This window comes from Sturnira hondurensis, unplaced genomic scaffold, assembly GCF_014824575.4.
Source record: "Sturnira hondurensis isolate 20B ecotype Veracruz unplaced genomic scaffold, ASM1482457v3 Scaffold0008948, whole genome shotgun sequence".
Classification (NCBI taxonomy): Eukaryota; Metazoa; Chordata; class Mammalia; order Chiroptera; family Phyllostomidae; genus Sturnira; species Sturnira hondurensis.
This window is the reverse complement of record NW_028081579.1, coordinates 3,353,746-3,367,499: the sequence shown is the minus strand read 5'-3', so window position 1 is coordinate 3,367,499 and position 13,754 is coordinate 3,353,746. Positions and strand designations below refer to the sequence as shown.

At 41.2% G+C, this 13,754-nt stretch overlaps 1 protein-coding gene across 4 annotated transcripts in view; it reads right to left on the bottom strand.

Moving 5' to 3' along the window:
- The window catches only part of SLC25A21 (solute carrier family 25 member 21), a 496,567-nt gene that overhangs the window by 123,300 nt on the left and 359,513 nt on the right, over positions 1-13,754 (bottom strand). The window lies entirely within an intron of this gene.

The window sequence follows — 13,754 nt, the reverse complement described above, 5'->3', positions numbered from 1 at the left end:
GACTCTCCTTGAACAACGTTGTTCATATGCATGAACAATGACAACTTAACTGTACTAGTCACTGGGGTGGTACATGCCATTGAGTGAGCATGTGTACTGTGTGGCTGTCACATTCAAAATGACTGAGCAAGTAGAGCAATGAACCTGCATCAAATATTCCTTGAAGAATGAACATTTCTTCATGGAAACTATTCGGATGATTCAGAAAGCTGCAGCTATGGACAACTGGTGATTGGCAGCTTCATCACAAGACACCTGCTCATGCATGATGTCTCATGCTGAGTTTTTGGCAACACATCAAATCACCCAGGGGACTCAGCCCCCCTGTAGGCCATATTTGGTATCCTGTAAATTCTGGCTTTTCCCAAAACTACAATTACTTTTGAAAGGGAAGAGATTTCAGACAATCCATGAGATTCAGGAAAATACAATGGGGCAGCTGATGGTGACTGGAACTATGTGAGGTCCTAAAGTGCATACAGTAAAGGGGACTGAGGTGTCATTTTCCTGTGTATAATATTTCTTGTATCTTGTATCTTCAATAAATGTCTCTAGCCCTGGCTGGTGTAGCTCAGTGGATTGAGCGTGGGCCTGCGAACCACATGATCGTGGTTCGATTCCCAGTCAGGGCACATGCCTGGGTTGCAGGCCAGTTCCCAGCAGGGGACTCATGAGAAGCAACCACACATGATACTTCTCTCCTTCCCTTCCTCTCTAAAGATAAATAAATAAAATCTTAAAAAAATGTCTCTGTTTTTCATATTACATGGCTGGATACCTTCTGGGCAGACATGGTATGAAACCACCAATCACTCAACTAAGTTCAGAAAATTTAAATCGGATGATGAATATATACAAAGAACTGTGTGATACACTTTAGGAGCCCCAAAGATGATTTCATCAGAGTTCCACTTGTAGTTAGAAATAATTAACTATAATATTTATTTACTAATTTACATATCATCTATTACACAGAATGCTATCAACACAATCAAATAGGTATTACTCTCTCTATATTACAATTGAAGAAATTCAAATATAATGAGATTAAATCATTTGCCCAAGGTTCCAAAACTTATATGTGGGATTGTAATCCATATATTCCTGGCTGCAGAAAGAAATGCTGGCACAGAGGGTCAAAGTACCCTAAGAGACAGACAGAGAAGATCATTTCTACTCTGGATGATGAGAGAAGGCATCAAAGAGAAGATAGCATACAAACTGAACATTTAAGAATAACCAGAATTTTCTTAGATGAACAAAAGGGGAAACACCACTCTTGGCTGATGAATGTGCACAGAAAAATTGTTTAAGGAATTATAATTGGTCCGGAAGTGCTTGAAAATAAAATACATGCAATGACTCTAGTTACGATAAAGCTTGAAAGATTAGAATCAGATATCATGGGCCCTAAGTAAATATGTCTAAGGTCTCACAGACACATTTTGCTCTTATAGTACCTAGTTACTGTGTAAATAAATTTCTTCAACACCTAGTGGCAAGATTCTATTACCACCCAATTTATATGGGTCAGGAAACTAGGTGTGGTTTAGTACGGGCCCCTGACTCAAGGTCCCTTGAGACTGCAATCCACTGTAAGTTGAACCTGAGGTCTTAACTGAAGGCTTGACTGGTAGAGGATTCACTTCCAAGCTCACTCATGCAGCTGTTGACAGAATTAAGTTCTTTCCAAGTTGTTGTTGGACTGAGGGCCTCAGTCCTTATTGGAGACTGGTCAGAGCTACCAACAATTCTGTGTCACATGGTTTCTTTTTTTTCTTAATTTTAATTTTAATTTTTTTGAATTTTATTTATTTTATTTTTAATTTATTTAATTCTTGTTCAAGTACAGTTTTCTGTCTTGTATTCCCAGCTCTGCCCCCCACCTCCCTCCCATCTCCACCCCCCACCTTAGTTATTGTCCATGTGTCCTTTATACTTGTCCATGTGAGTCCTTCCCCTTTTCCCCTGTGATTCCCTTCTTCCCTCTGGACCCTGTCAGCCTGTTCTGTATGTCAATGTCTTTGGTCACATTTTGCTTGCTTGTTTGTTTTGTTGTTTAGATTCCTGTTAATGGTGATATCATATGGTATTTGTCTTTCACCTCCTGGCTTATTTTGCTCAGCATAAAGCTGTCCAGTTCCATCCATGATGTTGCAATGGGTAGGAGCTCCTTCTTCCTTTCTGCCGAATAGAATTCCATTGTGTAAATGTACCATAGTTTTTTGATCCAGCTACATGCAAAACAATGAAACTTCCAACTTACACCATACACCAAAATAAATTCAAGGTGGATAAAAGACTTAAATATAAGCCAGGAAACCATTAAAGTCCTAGAAGAGAGCATTGGCAGGAAAATCTCAGACATTCCATGCAGCAACATTTTTACTGATATGTTCCCTAGAGCAAGGGATATAAAGGAAAGAATAAACAAATGGGATCTCATCAAAATCAAAAGCTTCTGCATGGCCAAGGAAAACAATATCAAGATAAAAGGAGAAGCAACTGTTTGGGAAAACATATTTGCCAATGATACCTCAGACAAAGGTTTAATCTCCAAAATATACAAAGAACTCACACGACTCCAGTCAAAGAAGATGAGCAACCCAATTAAAAAATGGGCAAAGGACTTGAACAGACACTTCGCCAAGGAGGACATACAGAGGATTCAGAGACACATGAAAAGATGCTCGATATCACTAGCTATCAGAGAGATGCAAATTAAAGCCACAATGAGATACCACTTAACACCAGTCAGAATGGCCACCATAAACAAAGAAACAAACAACAAGTGTTGGAGAGGTTGTGGGGAAAAGGAGACTCTAGTTCACTGTTGGTGGGATTGCAGACTGGTACAACCGCTATGGAAAACAGTAGGGAATTTTCTCAGAAAACTAAAAATGAACATGCCTTTTGACCCAGCAATTCCACTGTTAGGAGTATATCCTAAGAACCCTGAAGCACAAATCCAAAAGAACCTATGCACCCTGATGTTCATAGCAGCACAATCTACAATAGCCAAGAGTTGGAAGCAACCTAGATGCCCATCGGCAAATGACTGAATCAAAAAACTATGGGACATTTACACATTGGTTTCTTAAAGATAGTTTTCACCTCTTCTGGTATGCATCCAAGGAATTTTGGTTAAATGCCTCATCTTGGGCTTCATGAGGTTTTCCTGGTTATTACCCAATATTACAGGTGCGTTAGGCAATGACACCGACAGCTCAAATAACCATGTTGAAGTTCATGCACTGAGCCATAACCTTAAGCCTAATTCTGTGACTACCTTTGGAGTCAACTCTGTCCTGATGATCATGGACCACTCCATCTTGGTCTCATCAGATGATGGTGCCACACTTCAAAATACATTGTCGTCCAATTTCATTTGCCCAAGGTACCATAAAAAATTATATTTTGTATTCAGAATGCAAAAATTTAACTTCTCTGCTGAAGTTATCTGTTTTGCAGAAGGTAACCAACTGTGCCTCCCCCAAGTGCTACTCAGCAGAGAGAGATATGTGACAATGCCCTGAATCCATAACAATGGGAACTGATAGAGTAGGGAGCATGATACAGGATGCAGAAGAGCTCAGATTAATACCCTCCAAACAAATTCCTTAATGTTTTATCGATTTCTTAACTAAAAAGCTAGAGTCATACTCCTCACCTTGCTACCTGCCAGTGCTCTTGTTAAGTATCAAGTGAGGTAACACATTCCATAAATGGTAAAGAGCTAAAACGGTGACAGTGGTTCTGAACACAGTAGCCATTACAACCATAGTGACTGAATTTTCTCCTTTCCTGAACACCTGAAAGACTTGGAGGAAAGTCAAAGCCAAAGTCATGAGACCAGACAAAAAAATTCATGGACCAGTGATGAGAGCAGTGCAGCTTGGTCATTAAACAGATTCCTAAGCACGAACTGAGGAAAAGCTCATCATGATTAATACTCACAGGTTTTCCAATGCACCTGACTCGTGGGCTTCTCAGAGAAAATGTAATGATCTATAAGCAATTCAATTAGAATTTAAACATATATATGTGTGCACATAACCTTTTATGTGACCATTTATTTCTGAGGGAAGTAAGATGAGATTAAATTTGTGTATGAGTAGGAATAGAAGATCCTAACGAAAAGACAGTGTATTGAAGAACGTGAGTCTACAAAATGAGAAACACTAGATGAAATCAGTGATGAAGATAAAGCATTAATTTCATTAGCCTTATCTATTTCAATGCATACCTAAATTACTTTGTACAATAAGAGAATTAGAAAATGGTAGAAAAGTTTTTAAAAGATTTTCTGTCTCATTCTCATCTGAAAACGTTCAGTTTAACCACCACTAGAAAAAGGATTTTGTTTTTGGTAAAGACATATTATTTTTTCCCAAGGTGACTATGGTTCCAGCCTATCAGAAATCCAGAAAACTCAAAATAAAGGCCTAGAAATATTTCCAGTGGGATATCTCCCATTGACTGTGGAATCTCCTCACCTCCCTTTAACACTCTGTTAAACACAGGGGATAGCTGCTCAGGCTCCAAATTAAGGCACAAACCGTCCAGAGAGACAACTCCTTCCACCCAAACAACTGGCCCTCCTTCTCCTCTTGTCAGCACTGAAAGCTGAGAGAGGCTGTGTTTGGTCTCTTAATCAGGCCTTGCTGACGGGCTGACATCACTGCAAACGTTTTCACTTACTTTTTGGCAACAGTTAGATCCTTGCCAAAGGCCAGTCAGTAATTCAGAAAGCACTGTCAGTGAGAGGCTGGGGGGGTCGGAGTGTGACTGTCGGCTAGCAATCCACGGTGATGACAGCAGGGGAATCTAGGGGCTGAAACCATTTTAAAGGTCGCTCTGTGGGCAGAACAAAAGCCCTCTGATTTCAGAAAGGAAACACATCTCTGGGACATTGAAGCTCTGAGGATGCTGCTTTCTGGGCACCTGAACATTCACTGCCGAATGTTGAAAACATGAGCTCCCGACTGTGAAAACTGCTTTACAACCTAATACAGCTTAAGTCCACAGCTGTTCACCCTCTCAGTGGTATAAAAGTCTGGTAAGGTAGAAATGCCAAATAATGTAGCAATAGTTCAACAGCCTGGCTTTCAAAATGTTGAAATAAGCTACTTACTATGCTTCTTCAGTATTCTTCCTCCTTACCCTTCATCTTTTCATTTTCAACCTTGGATTGCTAAATAATCAGATTTTAAAGTTCTTTGCAACATCACATAAGCTTCCTGTGGAAGGCAATTATATATATTTTATGACTAAAAAATTATGAGGGGGAACCCCCCCACAGAAAAAAACAAAATTATCTTTTGGAGGGCGGGCCCTTTTAATACATACAGGCTTCCCCTACTAGATGAGTGTTCTAGGAATCCATCTGTATCAGTGTAGCAGCTGGTGTTGTTGTGAGAGGGTGCATTTGGTTTCAGTGAACTTTTTTAAAGATTCTTTCAGCATGTTTGCCCATTTCATGGTAGGTGAGTTACCAGTGTACCTGCTCAAACTGCACTGAGTGTTCAGCAGTTTTTGACCAAAATCAGCATGACCCCCATGCCCTACTCTCCTTATTTATTCGCTCTCGCCCTGAGCAACTTTTTTTTTGTCTCTCCAGATGAAAAAAAGTTTTCAGAGGGAAATGGTTTGCTGATGTGAAAGAGGTGAAACAAAAAATGGCAGAAGCACTAAAAGGCATCAAAATCAATGAGTTCAAAACCTGTTTTCAGCAGTGGAAAATATGTCTTGATAGGTATATTGTATCAAATGGAGAGTACTTTGAAGGTGACTAAAATTTAAACATGTAAGAATACACATTTTTAAAGAGATTTTATTTATTTTTAGAGAGAGGGGAAGGGAAGCAGAAAGAGAGGGAGAGAAATGTGTGGCTACCTCTCACACACCCCCTACTGGGGACCTGACCTGCAACCCAGGCATGTGCCCTGACTGGGAATCAAACTGCAACCCTTTGGTTCACAGGCCTGCACTCAATCCACTGAGCTACACCAGCCAGGACTAAATACACAATTTCTTATAAATTCCAGTTTTGGTCCCCCCTTGTACTAAAGCATTGATAAGCCATTTTCAAAAGGATCACAATTATTTAAGAAAAGTAATAGTAGGCCCATGACTGAATTGAGATCACCTATTTTCTCTTTCCAAAACAGGGGAAGGCTGGGAAGAGGAAATAGCTTCAGTGTACTTGTAAGACCTGCCAGACAAATTTGCTATAGTAATTCTGCAAACTCTCCCATGCTGTGTTGTTTTTTTTTTCTGGTTTCATTTTTCTATCCCCAGTTAAAGAGGACACTTTGCCATTATCCAAAGCCATTATCCAACTCTGCAGTGCAAGAGCAGGAGCAGCTGGGACGTTCTGCTTTCCTCCTTCTCCTCCCACCACAACAAAGGAGCAGGGATCTCCACTGCACGGTGACTACAGTTACCAACACTTTACTGTATACTTGAAAGTTGCTAGGAGAGTCACTCCTAAATATTCTCACCACACACACACACATACACACACACACAGCAATTACACGAGGTGATGGAGGTGTTAACTAACCCTGTGGCGGTAATCATTTCTCAAAACATATTTGTATCAAATCATCAATCACATTGCACACCTTAAAGTTACACCGTGTTATATGTCAATTAGATCGCAACACAGCTGGGAACAAAGCAAGACAAGGGAGCACTCAAGGGAAGTCCAGTGGGTTCCAGGAAGGGCCTCGTTGGTAAAACAAAAGGGAGACGAGGAGCTCAGGGCACCAGGAAACTCATGACAGACTTGGCGCACACCTGGCCCTCACCAAGGAACTAATTCACTCGGGCAAACCCAGTCAGCACTGCGTGATCTCCACACACTCGATCTACAAGGCAGATGATCTGTTTCAGGCCTGGGGAACATTCTGCAATCACTCATCCTCATGAAAACTGCATTGGTTAAGGCGCAGTGAATCCACAGCAGCCCATGCCTCGGCTGTGAGTGAACTCCACCGGGTCCGCAGGCAGATCAGAGGGACCAGCCCCAGGATCCAGAGAGCAGTGATGCTGAGAACCACGCGCCCACTCCAGTTTGGCCATGCTGGGTAGATGAGCTGGTTTCTGTTGGATGATGAAGGTGGGAGGAAGAAGGAAAAAGCACCAGCAACCATTGGGCCCTGAGAGGTTACAACTTGGTTTAGGTGGCGAAGCTGCTGATACTCAAAGACCCCACCCATGCTCCTGGCTGCGGGGTAGGTTAGCTCCTCCACTGTCTCTTCAAACCCATGCTTGTCCTCGCGTCCACGTGAGAGTGAGAGACAGTTTCCAGAGACTGCTTCATTCAGGGGAGTTTCTACAGGGACAGGTCTTTCTATTTTCAGAGGTCTTTTCTATCCTCAGGGTGGTTTTCAAAATCACCAGGCCATGTTAGATGGTATAAGCCAGTTTTTAAAAGACAGACCCACTAAGACCAAATTAAGCCAAAGATCTCGGAATGAGTTCACCTGTAACAAGAAAATGTCCCAAATCTTACCAGGTTGTTGCTGATTTTGAGCTGTAGACGCCCCACTTCCTTTGTCTGCGTCAAAAGCCACTCATTGCCGTTCTTAATGAAAACAAGAGGGAGTGATTACACCTCCTGGGGCTGTGCCATTCATGCCGTCTGAAAGGCACTTAAACGAGTGGCACATTATCTCACACATCTGGAGTTTACCAAATTAGCCAATTATGCTGGAGCTCATAAAACAAGGCCTTAAATGTCATTTAACTAGAAAATGTTATAATCGCCAAGTGGTCTGATTGTAAGATGATATTTGGGGCAGCATCAGTGGTTACAGAAAACAAATCGTGAAACAGAGCACAGTTCAAATGCGCCCCAAATGCAACCACATAGTTTCTACTTTCCGAAGAAGACTGTGTTTCTGAAGGCACCAGCAATCAACATGTTTCTCATTTGAAACTAAGTTGACTCTGACCTAGTTGTTTCCTAGTTATTTGCCCCGGGGCAAAGCAAGGCCCAAGAATTTTTCTCATAAGAAAACCAAGGAGCATGCAGGATGAGAAAAGACTGATGGAAAACCATACACTTTTCAGAGACACGGAGCTGTCTGCAAGGGATGGGGCAACCGCTGGATTGACTTCAGTTGTTAGAGGTTCGTGGTGCTGCCTCAGAATCAACAAGATTTGGTTGACTGAACATATTAACAGTGGCCGGAAAAAGTCCAGCCATCGTTAATATAATGAGGATGGTTTTCACAACAGTGATGTAACCTGTCAGCCAAGGAGAGTGGACTGGAATGCACATGCGTGAACAATGATAACTGTAGTCAGTGGAGGAGGTAGATGCCGTTGAGTGAGCATGTGTGCTGGGTGGCCATCTTATCCAAAATGACTGAGCAAATAGAGCAATGAATCTGCATCAAATTTTGCTTTAAGCTTGAACATTTCTCTGTGGAAACTATTCTGATGATTCAGAAGGATGATTCAGATTGGCAGTTTCATCACGACAACACACCTGCTCATGCGTCATGTCTCGTGCAGAGTTTTTTGGCAAAACATCAAATCACCCAGGTGACTCAGCACCCCTGTAGACCAGATTTGGCACTCTGCAACTTCTGGCTTTTCCCAAAACTAAAATTACCTCTGAAAGGGAAGAGATTTAAGACCATCAGTGATATTCAGGAAAATACAGCCGGGCAGCTGATGGCAATTAAAAGACCTGTGTGAGGTCCCAAAGTGCCTACTTTGAAGGGGACTGGGGCATCATTGTCCTATGTACAATGTTTCTTGTATCTTGTATCTTCTTCAATAAATGTCTCTATTTTTTAATAGTACCTGGCTGGATACCTTCTGGACAGACCTCGTATATTGGTCTCTTAGTGTTTTCGGGCTTTACTTGAAGGAGGACATAAATTGCTACTGGATTTGAGGGAGGGTATATACCTAACGTATTTAAAAATTAGAGGTTTCCATCCACTACTTCCACACTGTGTTCTTTACATTCAACAAATAACAACAAAATGTGCTGTTTAGTGCAAGGTAATATAGTGTAATGGAAAGAACATGGTACGCCACAAATACCTTAGTGACTTTGAGCAAGTTATTTGATTTCTCAAACCTTCCATTACCTCACACAGAAGACAGACATGAGGCTGTGTTGTGTTGAGAACAGTGCTGTGTTGAGAATAATGAATGAGAAAGTCCCTAGAATAGTGCCTGGGCACTGAAAAAAAATATTGGTTTTTTTTCTTTACTTGTGTCACCAAAACATCTTGTTATTTTAACACCTTTTTTCTAGGTACTTTTAGGGGAGGAAGAGAAAGGGGGTGGGCAGTCCCAGTTTTTATTAGCATATTTACAATCCCCGCACCCATCGATGAACATCTTCATCACTCACTTTAAAGGAAGGACGAGTATGAAAGAGACTAAGAAGGCCCACGAGGTACTCTGCACAAACGGAGTGAGGCATGATGGGTGAACACATGGCAAACAGAATTACCAGCCACTTTTTGTTAGGAGAGTACCAAACGAACTTTATTGGTTTTAAAGGCACTTAATCAACTAAGCTAAATCCCCGTGCCTTTCTGGGCTCACAATTATAGTAGATGGACCTGTTAGTTTATTTTGGTCAAACCAGAGAAAGATGAAGAATCATGGTGTTGCCCTGGCCTGTGTGGCTCAGTTGGTTGGAGCACTGTCCTATAAACCAAGAGGTTGGGGTTTGATTTCCGGGCAGGGCACACACCTAGGTGGTGGGTTTGATCCCTGGTGGGGGTGGTGGGTTTGATCCCTGGTGGGGGCCGTGTACGGCAGGCAACCAATCAGCGTTTCTCTCCCTCATCAATGTTTCTCTCCCTCTCTCTCAAATCAACAAACTTTTTTAAAGGATCATGGTGACAGTGAGGTGCTCTCAACAGTGACAAATTCCCTTCCTTTGAGTTCTCTCTTCTTTTTTTAGAGAAAACAGTGATGGCCTCTTTGATAAAAGTTAACTAAATATGATGATTTCATATTATAGAAATGCTTACTCAGGATTTGGAAGGTATACATTTTTGACTTGAATTAATTTCAACTCCATTAAAGCTGGGTTGACAAACTATGTCTTTAATGAAAGTACAAAGAATCTTAGAACCAGTAAAAGATTTTGGACTCAGGTGGATTAGCTATTGTCTTTTGCAAATGTGAATTCTTCACAGAGGTAAGGAACTGCACCTCCAACAACTACCACTTCGCATTCTCATGGACGGAAATGGGATATCTGCACAGATTTTGTGCCTTACCAGAGTTTAATGTTTCCAAGCGAGAGAAAAGGACTAGCTTTCAGAACCTTCAACTCGAGGGAGGTAGGAAAAACCAGGAAGGGTGAATTCTCCTAAACGTGCTCATGGTCAAGTTGACAAGCTTTATCCTCCTGCAGGCCACAGGCCAAACCGGCCTCTGTGAGCATTTTTGAAAGCAGAGTGTACTTAGTCTAAAAGCTAAAGGAGAAAATCGAAAGGAACCGCTTTTACTAGGAAAAAAATTCAACACGGTATGTGTTAAAAGCTTTTCTTTTCTTTTTTAACCTAAGGCACTGAAATGCTCTTACTCTATATCAAAAAATAACGGGCAGCTTTTTTTCTTCTCCAAATGTTTCCATCTCTAAGAGTGGAGCATCCTGGCTTTGGGCTAACAGTGTGTCCAGATGTAAAGGCAGTACAGAGAGAATGTCAATTTGCTATAGAAGCAATTATACGTCCAGTCTAGGAAAAGGCCAATTTTACTATGCAAGGACCACACATACTGTATGTTTGTTAGATTACTTGATATCAAAGCAGAAACATCAAATTCCTCCTAAAACACACACAAAATGAAGAGCCTGGCTAAGGAACTCCCACAGCCAGCTCAGAGATCTGTTACAGCTTACAGAACTCGGCTTTGCCAACACTACTGTTTTAATGCAAAGGGACGCGTTTACAGATTACATAACACACTATGAGTTCTTTATGTATGTTTTGGGTAAAACGAACACCCTTTGATCCTAATTGTTATAAAACAGGTACACTACCAATGCATGGCACTTAAGCATCACATCTCTCTCACAACAGCAAGAACTCGCCAATCCTATATCGCTAGGTGAGCTCAAAATTTTTAATCAGGTGTCCAGATCATTATCATAACTTCAGCAAGAATTATCATCTGTTTCATTTTGCATCATCATGATGTTGTGATGACATTCGTTCATTTGTTCGGCACACACTTACTGAGTATCTCTAGTCAGTGCCAAAGACGGGCCTCGGAAGTACAGAGCTAAATGAGACACGGCCTTTAGGGAAATGCGCACTTGGGATGAGCGAAGGGAGACAGAAAATGAGCACAATAAATCAGAGCGATGCATACTGTATTTTGTATAGCATATATAGAAAGACCCATAAAGAAAGCATGTGGCAGAGGGTCAGACAGGGTGAAACGTGAAGGCACCCTGGAGTGCACAGCAGTCACTTCTTGTGTGGATTAGGAGGTGGGTCCTCCAGGGACAGGGAGCAGCATACAAAGCCACAAGCGCACCAGAGCCCAGGGGCCGAAACGTCTGCCCTTCCTAAAGCAGGTCTGCGTATCAGAGATGAGCCTGGAGAAGAAGACGGCTGTATTAGAGGGCTCTGCACACCATGATATTTCTCAAAATAGTCTAAAGATAAAATAATAAAAACAGTATGATTCTGGCTTAGAAATAGGTAACTAATGAGACAGAACAGGAAATGGAGAAACAAAATAGAAAAATTAGATGGTGTACGCGAAAGTTTAATATGTAAAAAAAAACCTAGCATTTCCATTTAATGTGTAAAGGATGAATTTTCAACAAGTAGTGTTTGGACAATTGACTAACCAATGAAGATAAAACCTAAATTCCTATCTATCATACTGCACATGGAAAAATTCTTATATGAATTAAAGATTTAACTGTAAAAAGTACCAGAAGAAAATGTTGGTAATCTTTTTAAATGTGACATCAAGATCAGATATTACAAAGGAAAACAGACATACAACCACAAAAATCACAATCTTTAAAAGATACAAACTTCTGAAAGGTGTAAGACTCTCTAGTTGTAAGACAAGTGATGAGTTAGGAAAAATATTTGCATTCTATGTAAGAGTCAAAAGATTAGCACTCACAACAAACAAACTAGACTGCTAAAAATCAATTTCAAAAAAAAAAATTAACCTAAGAAAAAATAGGCAAAGGACACAAATAAGCAATTCATAAAATAAATGATACTTCACGATATAAAAGTATGCTGAATTCCAATTACATCAAAGGAATGTAACAGTGGGAAATTGTAACCCACTATACCACGCTTTTGACATTGTTTCTGTAAGTGCTCACTCTGACTAGTAGCTTGTAGACAAATAGCATGTTTGTATAAGAATCCTAGCAACTAACTTGAAAAGGTACACACTCCGACCGCCAGGCGTCCTGGCTCCGGGAGATTTGCTGGCCTTCAATTGTGGAGCCCCGACGATGCAAAGTCAGGATGATTAAACCAGGATGGCGCGCATCACACCATCTCTTTTTTTTTTTTTAAAGATTTTATTTATTTATCTTTAGAGAGGAAGGGAAGGAGAGAAGGAGAGAAATATCAATGTATGGTTGCCTCTTGTGAGTCCCCTACTGGGAACTGGCCTGCAACCCAGGCATGTGCCCTGACTGGGAATTGAACCGCGATCGCGTGGTTCGCAGGCCCGCGCTCAATCCACTGAGATATGCCAACCAGGGCCACACCATCTCTTGACTTACAGGAATGGACAGTGTCAGTCTGCACTTTGTAACCTCCTCCCTCCACCTCTTTGTTCTGTTCCCCTCTCCCTCCTCATAAAAACCTCAGCCTCCATTGAGATGGGGAGGTGCTGGGCTTTGAGACGTGAGTCCTCCATCTCCCCAGAGAGATGGGCTTAGACACGAGTGCCCACCTTCCAGGGGTTGGCACCTGAATAAACCACTTTACCCCAGCTCCTGCCTCTCACGCGTTGGCTTTGGTAGCAGTGGGCAGCAGGACCTGCGTTTGGTCACAGGGATAGTATGAAGATAGTTTTATTTTTCACCCATTAGATTATAAACAATTATAATCTGATAATAATATAGATTATATTTTGGTGCCATAGACCAAATGATGGTAGATCATATCCAGTGTTTGAGAGGTTGTGAAAAATGAGAACTCTCCAATACTAAGGGTATAAAATCATTACATACGTTTTGGAAGATAATTGGTAACATCTAATCCTGTAAACCCATAGCTTCATTTTACAGAAATATATACATAGGTACACAAACGTGCAAAACTAGTATAACAATACTTATTGCACTGCTCTTTACAGTAGTGAAAATCTGAAAACAATCCACTGGTCCACAAAAAGGGTTAATTTAATAAATTACAGCAGGCAGATGAATACATTACCATGCTGTTGTAATGTACAGATGCCCACAATATATATTTAACTAAAATGAACACTTTCACAAAACAGTATCCACAGTCTAATCTGCCAAGAGGGGTGGTGACCACCGTGGTCAGGAGCATGGGCTTCAGGGCCCAGCAGACCGAGACTTGCGTCCCCACTCAATCCACTATTGACACCGGATATGTGGAAATTACTGACTTCTCTGAGCCTTGGTTTCTTCACCTGTCCGCCTGGAATGGATCCTAACAGAACTTACCTCACAGAGTAATAGTGAGGCTAAATACACTTATTAGTTATTATTATCACTGTTATCATTTTTGTATAATTATTTTCAA